Source organism: Pan paniscus, chromosome 5 (genome assembly GCF_029289425.2).
Source record: "Pan paniscus chromosome 5, NHGRI_mPanPan1-v2.0_pri, whole genome shotgun sequence".
Taxonomy (NCBI): Eukaryota; Metazoa; Chordata; class Mammalia; order Primates; family Hominidae; genus Pan; species Pan paniscus.
In genome coordinates, this window is record NC_073254.2 from 47615710 (window position 1) to 47630216 (window position 14507).

At 42.0% G+C, this 14507-nt stretch overlaps 1 protein-coding gene across 1 annotated transcript in view; it reads left to right on the top strand.

Annotated features, from left to right (window-relative positions):
- Positions 1–3446, top strand: part of LOC100994561 (HLA class II histocompatibility antigen, DP beta 1 chain-like) — a 28414-nt gene extending 24968 nt beyond the window's left edge. Inside the window, exon 4 of the mRNA XM_055113460.1 lies at positions 3357–3446. The gene's annotated coding sequence lies outside the window, so the exon portion shown is untranslated. The remainder of the gene's footprint in view (positions 1–3356) is intronic.
- The last annotated feature ends 11061 nt before the right edge of the window (positions 3447–14507 follow it).

Consider the following 14507-nt stretch of genomic DNA (forward strand, 5'->3'; position numbering starts at 1 on the left):
AGGCGGGGTGTGGTGGCTCACGCCTGTAATCCCAGCACTTTGGGAGGCTGAGGCGGGCAAATCACGAAGTCAGCAGATCGAGACCATTCTGGCTAAGACGGTGAAACCCCGTCTCTACTAAAAATACAAAAAAAAAAAAAAAAAAATTAGCCAGGCGTGGTGGCGGGCGCCTGTGGTCCCAGCTACTCCGGAGGCTGAGGCAGGAGAATGGCGTGAACCTGGGAGGCGGAGCTTGCAGTGAGCCGAGATCGCACCACTGCACTCCAGGCTGGGCGACTAGCAAGAATCCGCCTAAAAAAAAAAGAAAGAAAGAAAGAAAGAGGAAAGAAGAGAAAGAGAGAAAGAAAAGCAATGTCTGCAGCAGGGTGGGGAAGGCAAAGAGTTCAGGGAGGACAGAGGAGGACCCACCTATTGCAGTGACACTAAATTAAAAGTTCAGGGCCGGGTGCGGTGGCTCATGCCTATAATCACAGCACTTTGGGAGGCCAAGGTGGGCGGATCACCTGAGGTCAGGAGTTCGAGACCAGCCTGACCAACATGGTGAAACCCTGTCTCTACTAAATACAAAAAATTAGCCGGGCATGGTGGTGGGCGCCCGTAATCCCAGCTACTCGGGAGGCTGAGGCAGAAGAATCACTTGAACCCGGGAGGCGGAGGTTGCAGTGAGCTGAGATTGTGCCACCGCACTCCAGCCTGGGAGACAGAGTGAGACTCCGTTTCAAAAAAAAAAAGTTCAGGCAGCTGCTTGTCAGTCATGAAGGATCTTTTCCAGCCGTCTCATCAGCTCTCAAGTTTCCTGCTTTGGGGAGAAAAAAGTTCCCCATGTCCCATGATCCTGTACATGCCTAATCCTGTCACACACAGCCATCAGCGAAAAGCGCAAGGCAGATTTAATTTTTTAAATCAATTAGTTGTTTAAGCTTTTTAATTCTTTTTTGTAAAGTCTTTGAATGCAAATATTGAAATTTTTTAGAAGCTTCTGCATATCAATAGGCATCCCTACATGAGACTGTACATGAGACTAATTTGGGAGCCCTCATTTTCAAATGCACTTCAGTGCAGTGTTGTTCTTTTGGAATGTTCTACTGCAAGTTATCTTTAGTAAAAAAAAAAAATTTTTTTTATTTGAGACACAGTCTCTGTCACCCAGGCTGGAGTGCAGTATTATGATCTCAGCTCATGGCAGCCTCCACCTCCTGGGTTCAAGTGATTCTTGTGCCTCAGCCTCCCGAGTAGCTGGAATTACAGGCACATGCCACCATGCCTGGCTAATTTTTTTTTAATTTTTAGTACAGACAGGGTTTCACAGTGTTGGCCAGCCTGGTCTCAAACTCCTAGCCTCAAGCAATCTACTCACCTTGGCCTCCCAAAGTGCTGGGATTACAGGTGTGAGCCACCATGCCTGGACAATTTCTGTAAGACATTGCTCCTTCCAGGGCCTAATACTTATGCATGTATAATCCAGAAGGAACTCAGTTCTTCAGAAATTCAGTATCACATTTTTTACCTCAAATACTGGCTTTGCTCTCAGGTCCCTTGTTCAACTTAGCCAATGATTTTTTTTCGTACCTAAGTGCACAAGAAAAATAAAGGAGTAGAACACAAAAATCCCTGTGAAATTCCAAAAGCCAAATTTTACACCTCTGCAATATTGCCATTTAATACTGGTTTCTTTCTGATCCAGTTAGATGTAAGAGGTCTCTAACCGGATCCAAGCCAGTTAATTACTGGAGCCAATCCGATCCTGGACTCAGTTCAATTTCTTTCGCGACTTTCAAACCCAATCAGGATCAGAAATTTACTCAAAGAAACTCAGAGAGCTCAACACACAAATCTGTGGAGCTTCGGAATCTGCGAGAGAACTTACCACGATCCCCAGCTGCTCCGAGAGAGAAAGAGACACAATGGGCCTGGAGGGTACCTCGCTAGGTCACTCAGCACTTCTGGGGGTCATTAGAAGCTCTACTTCCAACCCCACTTCTGACACCACCTGATAAAAGAAAAACTTCAGCCGAATAAATTTTAAATGAGGTTAATTGCGCAATAAACAATTCACAAATCGGGCAGCCTCCCAAGCCAGAGTATGCTCAAAGTCTCCAGCACAGCTGCGTGGTGGAAGAAAGTTTATGGACAGAAAAAGAAAAGTAACATACAGAAAACAGAAGTGAGGTACAGAAACAGCCAGATTGGTTACAGCTCAATGTTTGCCTAACTTGAACACAGTTCAAACAGTTAGCTACATATGATTGGCCAAAACTCAGTGATTGGCACAAGTGTAGGCTACGGTCTGTTTACACCTCCACTTGTTATAGTTCATGATGTACAGAGAAACCTTTAGGCCAAACTTAAAATATGTAAGGAGGCAACTTTAGGCTAAACTTGATTTAACAGAGGAAATTATTTTACATATTGGGGAACTGACCACAGAAGTAAAGTAACTCACCCAAGTCACACAACTCCTGGTAGAAACAAAATTGCGTAGTCCCCCTACCCCATTCCCATAGGATCTCAGAACCCCTACAGGACCAGACATACAAAATACTGATATAGCCACAGAGAAAGGCAGGAAAGTAGGGAGATGAAATAAAAATCTTTCAGGGAAAAAAATAATGAAGGACATGAAAAGACCTCCAGAGTCTTAGTGCTATTTATAGACTTCAAGTTATGTTCTTACTGTTAGAATAAAAATGGTACCTTATATAATTTTATCAAAACACTTTCATTTTAAGGCATAGTAAATTTAAAAGTGTTGTCATTCACATAACATTCACAAAATGTTCTTGTTGAATGTATATTTTCAAGTGTAGTTCTACCTGGAAATAAAAGTTGTTGCATTTGAAACACCTATGGGATAGTATCTTAGCTTTACCTGATGTATAAGACGCAGCAAAAGGTTGACAACAAAAAAGTCTATTACTATTACAGTAAAAGAATAAAGATGAGAGAGCATGGAGTCCAGCCTGGAAGAGGAAGTGAAGCGAAATGACACTGCATGGTTGTTGGTCCTAAGCAAGGATTTCCCCTCCAAGCCCAAACGGGGAAAACCAGTCCTCTCCTTGGATGCGTCAAGTGACGGCAAGTTCAGTGTCACACACGGATGCTGAGGGTCCTCCACTGAGTTTATGGGCTAGAGAATTACTCACCTACAGAAACAAAGCCCAAAGAAAAAACAGATGAAAAACATGATATACAAGCTGTGCTACAGAGATGTCGTTTGTTCACCTTAGGTTACTTTGTTTTTATTATATTCACAAAGCCTAAAACTAAAGGTCCGTGCATTTTAAAGCAAATTCCACCTTCAAATGTTAATTTTCATTCTGTTAAATAAACACTCATTGTGAATTTTCACTCTTTAGGCACTAAGGATGTAACTCAGAAGACCTGGGCCTTGTCCTCAAGCTGCTTGAAATCCAAAATCCAAAGAGACAAAGAAAAGAAGATTGCTACATGTGTATTTTATTTTGTGTTTTTTAATTTTTTATTTCCATAGGTTATTTTGATCACCACTGAGTGCCATAAGATATACACTGGAGCCACTCAGGAGCATAAAGAGGGCATTTTTGAAAAATGAGATTTAGGAAAGTTTCCTAGGGATAGTGTTTACCTGAGGTTAGCAAAACAGAGAAAGGGGAAATGACATGTCCAGCAGGAGAAGCAGGCTCAGGAGCAGAGAGGCATGAAGTTGCAAGGAGAACTGCAGTTCTTCAGTGTGACTGAAGCCAGGGGAGATGTGGGCCGGGCGGCACTGTAACCTGCCTTGTGTGCTGATGGCAGGTGTTTGCATTTTATCCCACAGGACATAGGAAGTTGTGAAGCACCTTAAGCAGGACAGTAACATGATGAGATTTGTGTTTGGAGGGGGCAGCAGTAGGGAGGATGGGTTGGAGGAGGCTGGTTTGAAAGCAAGACCAATAGGACTCTTCAGCCATCAGATGGGAAGTCATGAGGGTGTAGGCAGGGGCAGGAACAAGGGGTGAGGCGGACAGCGGATGGGTTTGAATGGCAATAATGAAACGAAAAGCCACAGGAATCACTAAATCATGTGCCGGAAGCAGGGATATGAAGGAGTCCAGAATACCCAACGTGGAGAACTGGGGCATCAGTGACTGCAAAGGTGATGAAAAATGAAATAATCGGGAGAAGGTAAGATGTTCTGTTTGGAACATGCTTAGTTTGAATTTCTGTGGGAACAAATGGAGTTAATCCGAGGATAGTGAGCTAAATGGATGGGTCCCAGGCTACGCTAGGTTAGTGACACAGACTGGAAGGGAGTTCATTATAAGTGAAGTTCTAAATTTGGATCGGGTCACTCAAGAAAAGTACATAAAGTCAGAATAGCAAGGGTCTGAGTGTGTGCTCCTGCATCCAGACAAACACAGACACGAAAAAAGAGGCTGAAAAGGAGAAGACTAGAAAGTAGGAGGAAAACAAAGAGGAAGTGGGTTCATAAAAGACAACAGACAGGAGAAAAAATCCAGGAAAGAGGAGCGGACGTATCACAAACACACTCATGACACACAAGAGATAGAGACAGAGAAGTGATCACTGGTTTGGGTTGTATAAAGGTCACCCTGACAGCAGCATCAGAGATGTGGGGAAGAAAAAGGGAGAATGCAGTGGGTTGAGGACTGAATGAAATGAGAGAGAGTCACTAACGGGCTGGGTGTGGTGCCCCACACCTGTAATCTTAGTGCTGTGAGAGGCTGAACAGGAGGATCACTTGAGGCCAGGAGTTTGAGACCAGCCTAGGAAATACAGTGAGACTCCATCTCTGAGGGGAAAAAAATATATATATATCTATATATATAATTATCCAGGTGTAGTGACAGACACCTGTAGTCCCAGTTACCCAGGAGGCTGAGGTGTGAGGATCCTTTGAGCCTGGGAGTTCAAGGTTGCAGTGAACTGTGATCACGTGATTGCACTCCAGCCTGGGCAACAGAGCAGGACCCTGTCGAGAGAGAGAGAGAGGAGAGAGAGAGAGAAAAGAAGAAGAAGAGGAGGAGGAGGAGGGAGAAAAGGAAGGAAGGAAAAAACCCACACTGCAGACTCCTATTTGAGGAAGCTGACCTCTACAATCTACGAGAGAAACTCCAGAGGAGGTTGCCAAGCCCTGGCTCTTCTCTCTTCAGCGAGAGGACGTGGGGGAAAGGAGACATTTATGAATCTCTTTGAGTCTCAGTCTTTTCATTTCTAAAATTGTGTTAATAAAAGCCTTTCTGAAAATGGTGTTGTGAGGAAGGACATGAGGTTTGGCACTTAGGAGGTGTTCAGTAAATGGTGGTTATTATTGTTAGAATGAGAGAAAGCAAAAGAGAGCCTCAGGCAAAACAGTAAAGAACAGAGAAAACAGAACAGGAAAGGAAACAGCATCTGTGGGCTCCAGAAGCGCCCAGAGCTCCCACCCTCCCTCGCCCACCTGCGCACTTACCCCTGATGGCCCAGGTTCCGAGAGGCTCAGCAGGGCAGCCAGGGCCATGGCTCGCCGGAGGATCCTGGCTCTGCGCTGCCTCCTTCAGTCTTCAGGGTGTATTGCAATGGCCACTGTGCGCCAGACCCCAAGGAGAAAATGAGGCAGCGCAGGGACGGAGGAGCTCCGAATCCAGCACTCCTTTCCCTACGCCTGTCCAGGGAGAAAGGCTGGAGATGAAACAGCCTGATGGGGCTCAACCAACCAGAATACATCAGAAGGGACGCCTCTGTGGCTGGGGAAGGAAGATGCTAGAGCTGCTGGGAGGAAGTGGGAGAATTGTCAGGCACCAGCATAGCCCAGGAAGCCCCTGACTACTGCAGAGTGTAGGGGTAAGTGAAGAAAACGAAAATTAGGACATCATAATCGCCTTCTTCTTAATGAGGAAATACATTACGCAAGTTGGGATTTTTTATTTGTAGTTACTTCTGTGAATGGATGATATTTCTTCATAATTTTACATTGATTCTTTGCATCATAAAGGAATTAATTTGTTACCATTTGATATTATATTGACTCTTTTATAGCTACGATAATTTTGGAGAAAATCTTTGATGTTTTCAAACATATAAGGAGAAGGAAATAATATTTAATTATTTAATTAGTAATTATTATTTTATTTCTTCTTCATGTAAAAATGCGGTGAGGCTGGGCGCACAGCTGAATGAAATTTAAAAGAGTCAGCTGGGCACGGTGGCTCATGCCTGTAATCCCAGCACTTTGGGAGGCTGAGGCGGGTGGATCATCTGAAGTCAGTAGTTAGAGACCAGCCTGGCCAACATGGTGAAACCCCATCTCTACTAAAAATACAAAAATTAGCTGGGCATGGTGGCACGTGCCTGTAATCCCAGATACTCGGGGGGCTGAGGCAGGAGAATCACTTGAACCCAGGAGGTGGAGGTTGCAGTGAGCCGAGATCACACCATTGCAGTCCAGCCTGGGCAACAAGAGCAAAACTCCGTCTCAAAAAAAAAAAAAAGAATGTGGTGATACAAAGAACCCCACTTTAAATTTTATGTTTAAGAACAATTTCTTTTTCTCCTTTATTTTCTGTGTGTATGTGTGTGTGTGTGAGAGAGAGAGAGAGAGAGAGAGAGAGAAAAAGAAAGACAGACAGGGTCTCATTCTGTTAACCAGGCTGGAGTGCAGTAGTACGATCTCAGTTCACCGTAGCCTCCACCTCCTGGGCTCAAACAATGCTGCCAGCCTGCCCAGTAGCTGGCACCACAGGCACATGCCACTATGTGCCTGCATGTTAATTCATGTACTTCCTCTTTCCCAAGTTCTCTAGTTTATAGCATGTCCTTTCCTGAGGAACATAAATCACATGTTATTGTCTGCCCTTCATCCTGAGAGGAAGGAGATAATCACATGGCCATTTTATGCTTGAAGGATTTGGTGATCACTGGGTCCAATGAAGAGCCTCAGGATGAGTCAGTGTGGTTTTACCCAGGCATGGAGAAATTAACTTCTTGATGATGATCAAGTCTCCTTATTAAATAGGAGTGCAACTGATAGAGGATCTCCTTACATTTGCTTTATTTCATGGTGCTGCCCAAATTCATGCTGTACCCTCAGCAGCAAGGAGTGGGACCATTACTCCTGGCGTTCCCAGATGGAACAGACACCAAGCCTGGCTTTGCCACTGAACACAATACAGGACTGATAAAGGTCAGTTCTTAGGAATATGCTTCCCAAATGTAGAAATCAACATAAGATCCCAATTTTAAATAACAGGTATAATAGCATAATATTTTATTTTATTTATTTAGAGATGGAGTCTCACTCTATCACCCAGGCTGAAATGCAATGGCATGATCTCAGCTTACTACAACCTCTGCCTCCAGGGTTCAGGCGATCCTCCCATCTCAGTCTCTAGAGTACCTGAGAGCTAATTTTTTGTTTTTGGTAGAGATGAGGTTTTACCATGTTGGCCAGGCTGGTCTTGGACTCCTGAGCTCAAGTAATCCACCCACCTCAGCCTCCCAAAATGCTGGGATTGCAGAAGTGAGCCACCATGCCCAGCCACATAATACATTATCGTTCTCTTTATATATTATTTGTAGTAAGTTATAGATACACACTTATTCCATAACTCTATGTTCACCAGATCACCTCTTGCAGGTTGTACAGTGAAAATACATCCTTAGTTTCAAAAGATGTGTGTATACCAGATTTTTCAGACATAGGCTTGGTTTTAGAATACAGTTTACTATGATTTTTGTAATTCATCTTAATTGATGTTTAATACTGAGAGAGAAGTCATATTGTCTCCAGTCATTTCATGTTATGATGTGCCACTAAGTCCAAATTTTATATAATAGTAATCAGGAGGCTGGGCACAGTGGCTCACGCCTGTAATCCCAGCACTTTGGGAGGCCAAGGCAGGCAGATCACCTGAGGTCGGGAGTTCAAGACCAGCCTGACCAATATGGTGAAATCCTGTCTCTACTAAAAATACAAAAATTAGCTGGGTGTGGTGGTGGGCGCCTGTAATCCCAACTACTTGGGAGGCTGAGGCAGGAGAATCGCTTGAACCCAGGAGGCGGAGGTTGCAGTGAGCTGAGACCACACCATTGCACTCCAGCCTGGGCAACAAGAGCGAAACTCCATCCCCCACTCCCAAAAAAAAAAAAAGTTATCAGGAAAACTTATAGTTGCTACAATATTATTAGATTAATACGAATTTTCAAAAATGGCAGAGCCTTAACCAAGCTTAAAGAGTTTTTCTTTCTTAACTGAACTTCTTGGATGTGACTACACAAAATTTTGATGAAATATGGTCATAAATTATGATGACAAGTTAGTTTTGGGGGATTTTATATATTACCAGATACCAATGCCAGAGGAAGAGCTATGTTAGGGGTCCTCAGAGCCACCCCAGGTGAGATGGTGCCCTAGGAGGACTCACAGGGCTCATCATATGGTCCTACTCAGGGCTCTGATTCATTACAGTAGAAGGATGCAAAGCAAACTCAGCAGAGGGAAAGGCACACGGGGCAAAGCCTAAGAAAAACCAGGCTCAGGCTTCCAAGGATCCTGTCCCCCTGGAGCCACACAGGACACACTTAATTCCTCCCACAAGGAGCTGGGATGCCATGTGTAAAATATCGTCTACCAGGAAGTTCGTAACAGACCAGCACTAGGGCCTTTGGGGGCTTTGGGGGCCTTTGGGGGCCTTTGGGGGCTGAAGAAGTCAGACTTCTTCAGAGAAACAGAGTTTATTGGATATATATAGGTAGATAGATGAGTGGGGATTTATGCTGGGGATTCACTCCCTCAACTATGGAGGCTGAGGAGTTCCACGTTAGGCCTTCTGCAAGCTGCTGAGACAGGGGAGCCTGTAGCATGGCTCAGTCCAAGTCTGAAGGGCTGAGAACCGGGGGAGCTGGTGGAGTAACTCTGAGTCCAAGACCAAAAACCTGGGGGGCTGCTGGTGCAAGTCCCTGAGTGTGAAGGCCAGAGAACCTGGAGATCTGATGTCCAAGGGGAGGAGAATATAGGACTCCCTACTCCAAAACAGAGAGAGAGTGAATTCACCTTTTTTCTGCCTTTTTGTTCTATCCAGGCCTTCAGCCGACTGAATGGTGCAGTGAGCTGAAATCACACCACTGCACTCCAGCCTGGGCAACAGAGTGAGACTCTGTCTCCAAAAAAAAAAAAAAAGAAAAAGAAAGTCATATATTGGTACAGAAGATACTCTTAAATCCTACTTTTCTGGAAATATTGGTTATTATAGAAGATATAGGACTAAATTCATTTTAAAATTTTAATTTTGAAATTATTATTACAAATGTTTTATGAATCATATTAGCATATAGGCAAGTTTTGGAAAGCCAAAGTTACAAACCAGGGATTCAGATGAGTGTTCTGTGAAATTTTTAATTTTTGCAGAACACCATGAGAAATTACACATTTTCTATTCTATATTTCTTGTAGGAAATAGAGGCTGCCCATCTCTCAGTGCCACACATGAGAAAGGGAATTTGTCATTTTATATATCCACTGTCAAGCATCTTGGTAAAACAGAAGAAAGCAGGCTGGGCCTGGTGGCTCATGCCTATAATCCCAGCACTTTGGGAGGCCAAGGAGGGCAGATAGCTTGACCAGCATGGGCAACATGGCAAAATCCCGTCTCTACAAAAAAATAAAAAAAACATAAAATAAATGTAGTCCCAGGTACTGAGGAAGCTGAGGCAGGAGGATCACTTGAGCCTGGGAGGTAAAGGCTTCAGTGAGCCGTGATAATGCCACTGCACTCCAGCCTAGACAACAGAGTGAGACCCTGTCTCAAGAAAAAGAAAAACAAGAGGGAGGCAATCTACTTTGTACCCAGAGAATTTTACATGCAAGGAATTTGACTATGAATAAGCCTCCATTGCTTAAGAGAGACTTCACTATTTGGGATTTTAAGAAAGAAATACACAAACAAGCAAATCTCATCAGCAGAGGACTGAGAAACCAGTGTTTATAATACCCAGTGATTAATGTAATATTGTCGTCAGTCATCATTAAAAGGGACTTAGTTTAAAAGTCATTTCGATTGATCGCTGACTCAGAGTCCTCAACATTTCACCTTTTGCTTTATGAAAAGAACTAGTAGATTAATTTAGAGTTTGACAAGGAGAAGCAGGTCTCCCTTGATTTTCTGTTTGGCCAAGAATTTATCCTAACATGGTACCATCAGAATACTGTCAGAAAGCTGTGTGTCAACTCAGATTTCTCACCATTGAGTCAAGCCGTGAAGCCAGCTGTCTTGGGGGTAAGGATTTCCATACAGAAACACTGTAAGGAAATAATTTAGCACTTGTTTCCTATTCCTTTTTATTGGATAACTACAGAGAATTAAAACTGTGGGTTGTTTTGAATTCACAAAAGAAATGTTTTGAAGCTTTCGAGGAAAAAGCCAGATTATCCATTGCAAAGCCTCGAAATTCAAAATCATGTTAAGGCTATAGAGAAATAGGATCCTATCCCCACCTAGTGGCCAACACTGAAATCTGGGCTTAGAACAGGAAACAAGGGAATTTGTCAACAATTTGGGAATACTCCAGCATTCTTTACAAAAAAAAGTTAGAGAAAAAGTTAAGCACACAAAAAAACACAAGTCAAAATAAATACGACCAAATACATAGGTTTTGGCAGCACATAGATTTCTATGGTTTTGCTATGCTTTTAGCAGCAGCTGTAAAAAGCATTGCACACTAAGCATTGCTAGATTGCCAAACAAACCTAATTACATTTTTTTGTTTGGTTTTTTGTTTTTTTCAAAACCTCCTAACCTCTGTGACCTAATTATGTTTTTAATGAGTTGAATGTAAAAACAAACTAACATCAGCGAATACAAAATTTCAGTTAGACAGGAGGAATAAATTCAAGATATGTACTGTACAACATGGTGACTCTAGTTAATAACAATGTACTGTGTACTTGAATATTGCTAAGTGAATAATTTTAAGTGTTCTCACCCAACACAAAAAATATGTAAGGTAATGCACACATTAATTAGCTTGATTTAGCCATTAAACAATGTGTGTGTGTGTATATATACATATATCAAAACATCATATTGTATACCATAAAGAGATTCAATTTTTGTCAATTAAACAAAGAATTAAATGAATACATATATTTTTGTTGCACAGATGTATGATTGATCAATAAAGATTCTAAAATATTTGTTAAAAGTTACAAACTGAGGGAAAGCCTTCGACATCATATTTGCAAGAAAGAAAGTGTACATAGTTAGACAGTCCTAGTATCTGTAAAGTGGGTGTGATCATCAGAGAGCAATCCCTTGAGCAGTGCTGTCCTATACAACGTTCTGCTGTTAGGGAAATGTTCTGTATCTATCCAACCGAGCCGCCACTAGCCACAGGTGGCTCTTGAGCACTTAAAATGCTAGCAGCTGGTGAGACGAAGGGGCTGAAGTTTTCATTTAATTTCAAATTAAGGCAGAACCACCTATAAGGGAAAGTGCTAGAGGATTGGAAAAATGAAAAAGAATGTGAGAAGCCAGTGGGAATGGAGCTAAAGTGTATGGTCATGGCTCATTAGATTTGGGGATATCAGAATCCCAACAGCACAATGGGATCATTAGAAAATTAACAAGATTACAAAACAGGTTAAAGGAAGTATCAAAAATAGTCCAATTTTAGCAGATACAGAAGCTACAAATTTAGCAGTAGTTTTGGCAAACCCTCAACTCATGCAATTTAACAGTGCTAGGAACTGAACCGAAGGAGAATGCCAAGACAAAAAGCTTATAAACTTTAAGAACACATTTCTCTTAGTACATACAGAAACAGGGCACTTCCACACCTTTGATTCATTCTCCAAGCTTAAAGAGCTTTGCCCTAAAACCAGATCCTTTCATACGATGGGACAAACAGCCCCAATGTTCTTCCCTTCAGATCTGTTCCAGCCTGTGTCTGAAGACACTCTGCATTCATGTTAAAACAGTTTAGACAAAGGACAATGTTTAGGAATTCCAGAAACTTTGGGATATAACATCAATGGCAACTTTTAATTAGGAAAACCCAATCTAATAAGAAGGGCTATTTTGAATACTGGGGTATGTGGAGAGGAAAGTATCAAGGTGGAAGGTTATGAAACGTTAATGGGAGATACAGAGAACCAAGAAAATTTCTACGGTGATTTCTCCTGCCCCTGGGCATGTTATCTGAACTTAAGATTGCAACTCTGGGAGCTGGAAAAGCTCTTAAGAACCTCTGGAATTCCACTTCCCCACAAAACAACGTAATATGAAATAGTGACAAATCTCTAGGAGAATATGTAAAATAACAATTATGATAACATTGTTAGAGAAATCTGACATAATCCCACCAGTAGGACTCTTTAAACAACTCATTTTGGCCAGCCAAAAGGTAGGTGGAGCTTGGAAGTGAATTGTGGATTACACCAATATTAAGAAAAGCAGCTAATTCTGAAGTAGTGGCAGTGACTATTCTAATCACTTTAAATATTTAACTCAATTATGAAAAATAAAATGTGATTAGCACTGTACATGATATTATTTCCTTAGTAGAAGATCTTGCTAAATCAACCCTTGATTAGCATTCATGCATCAATCTGGCTGATGTATCCTTTTCAATCCCAATAAATTATATTCACCAACAGTCTGCTTTCACTTGGCAGCCCCAACCTTTACTAAGTTGCCAGAGTAAATTCTCCCATCCCTGAGGTACAATCCATTGAGCAAAATTTAAACAGCCTAAATCCAATTCAAGAATTAACATTGTTTTATTACCCTAATGACACATTAACCAGGAGTGACTTGAAAAAAACTGTGTCCATGAGGAAAGTTTTTAGGGTAATAGAAATATTATCTTCATTGTAGTAGTAGTTACACAATGAATATGTTTGTCAAAACTCATAAACAACTGTACAGCTATGGTTTCACTGTATTTAAATTATATCTCAGCAAACCTGATTTTATTTAATTTATTTATTTATTTATTTATTTATTTATTTATTTTTGAGATGGAGTCTCACTCTGTTACCCAGGCTGGAGTGCAGTGGTGCAATCTTAGCTCACTGCAACCTCCCCCTCCTAGGTTCAAGCAATTCTCCTGCCTCAGCCCCAAGTAGCTGGGATTACAGACACATACCACCATGCCCAGCTAATTTTTGTATTTTTAGTAGAGATGGGGTTTCACCATGCTGGCCAGGCTGGTCTCAAACTCCTGACCTCAGAAGATCTGCCCGTGTCAGCCTCCCAAAGTGCTGGGATTACAAGTGTGAGCCACTGCGCCTGGCCTGAACCTCATTTTTTTTTAAAGCAACTGCATCCAAAAACCTCTGTCTTCCATTATTAATTTTATGAGTTAAAAGGAACAGACTATAAAAGAGCATAAATTTTGGTAAAATTTTGGGGAGAAAAATTCTGCCCGAGACCAGGCAAAAGCCTTTGTGCTTGAAACCCCCCAACTTGCAAAAGAGGAACAGAAATTAATTGGCATGTTTGAATTCTGAAGACTGCATATCCCACATCTGTATTAAACTTGGGTCTCTTCATTGAATTATGTGGGTCCTTAAAAGAGCCTCAGAGCTGTGCTGTCTAATATGGTGGCACTAGCTAGCTACCTGTGGCCATTTAAATTAATTAAAATTAAAATTAAATTTCAAATTGAGTTTCTTAGTGCACTAGCCATGTTTCAAGTGCTCGATAGCCACATGTGAATAGTGGCCACCACATTAAATTGCATAAATGTAGAACATTTCCATCATCACAGAAAGTGTTAACAAACTTAGAGGCCAAACTGTCTTAGAGGCCAAACAGGTATATAGACCACTGGAGTTTAATGACTTAAGTATTGAATACAAAATTAGGTGGCATATGCCTCTGAAAATTCAATTGGCTGATATTTCTAACCATTGAAACTATCTTGAGATGGCCAGGCGCAGTGGCTAATGCCTGTAATCCCAGCATTTTGGGAGGCTGAGGTGGGTGGATCACCTGAGGTCAGGAATTTGAGACCAGCCTAGCCAATGTGGCAAAACCCTGTCTCTACAAAAATACAAAAAATTAGCCAGGCATGTATCAGGGGAACCCACCCCCAATATTTTAATGTAAGTTCTTTCTATTTTCCCTAAGTGTCGGCCAGTCTGAGAAATAAAGAGAAAGAGTACAAAGAGAAGAATTTTACAGCTGGGCCACCGGGAGTGACATCACATATCAGTAGGTCCATGATGTCCACCTGAGCCACAAAACCAGCAGGTTTGTATTAAGGACTTCAAAAGGGGAGGGGGTGTACGAACAGGGAGTAGGTCACAAAGATCACATGCTTCAAAGGGCAATAAAGATCACAAGGCAAAACACAAAGCAAAGATCACAAGGCAAAGGGCAAAATTAGAATTACTGATGAGGGTCTATGTTCAGCTGTACACGTATTGTCTTGATAAACATCTTAAACAACAGAAAACAGGGTTCGAGAGCAGAGAAACAGTCTGACCTCAAATTCACCAGGTTGGGGTTTTTCCCCACCCTAGTGAGCCTGAGGGTACTGCAGGAGAC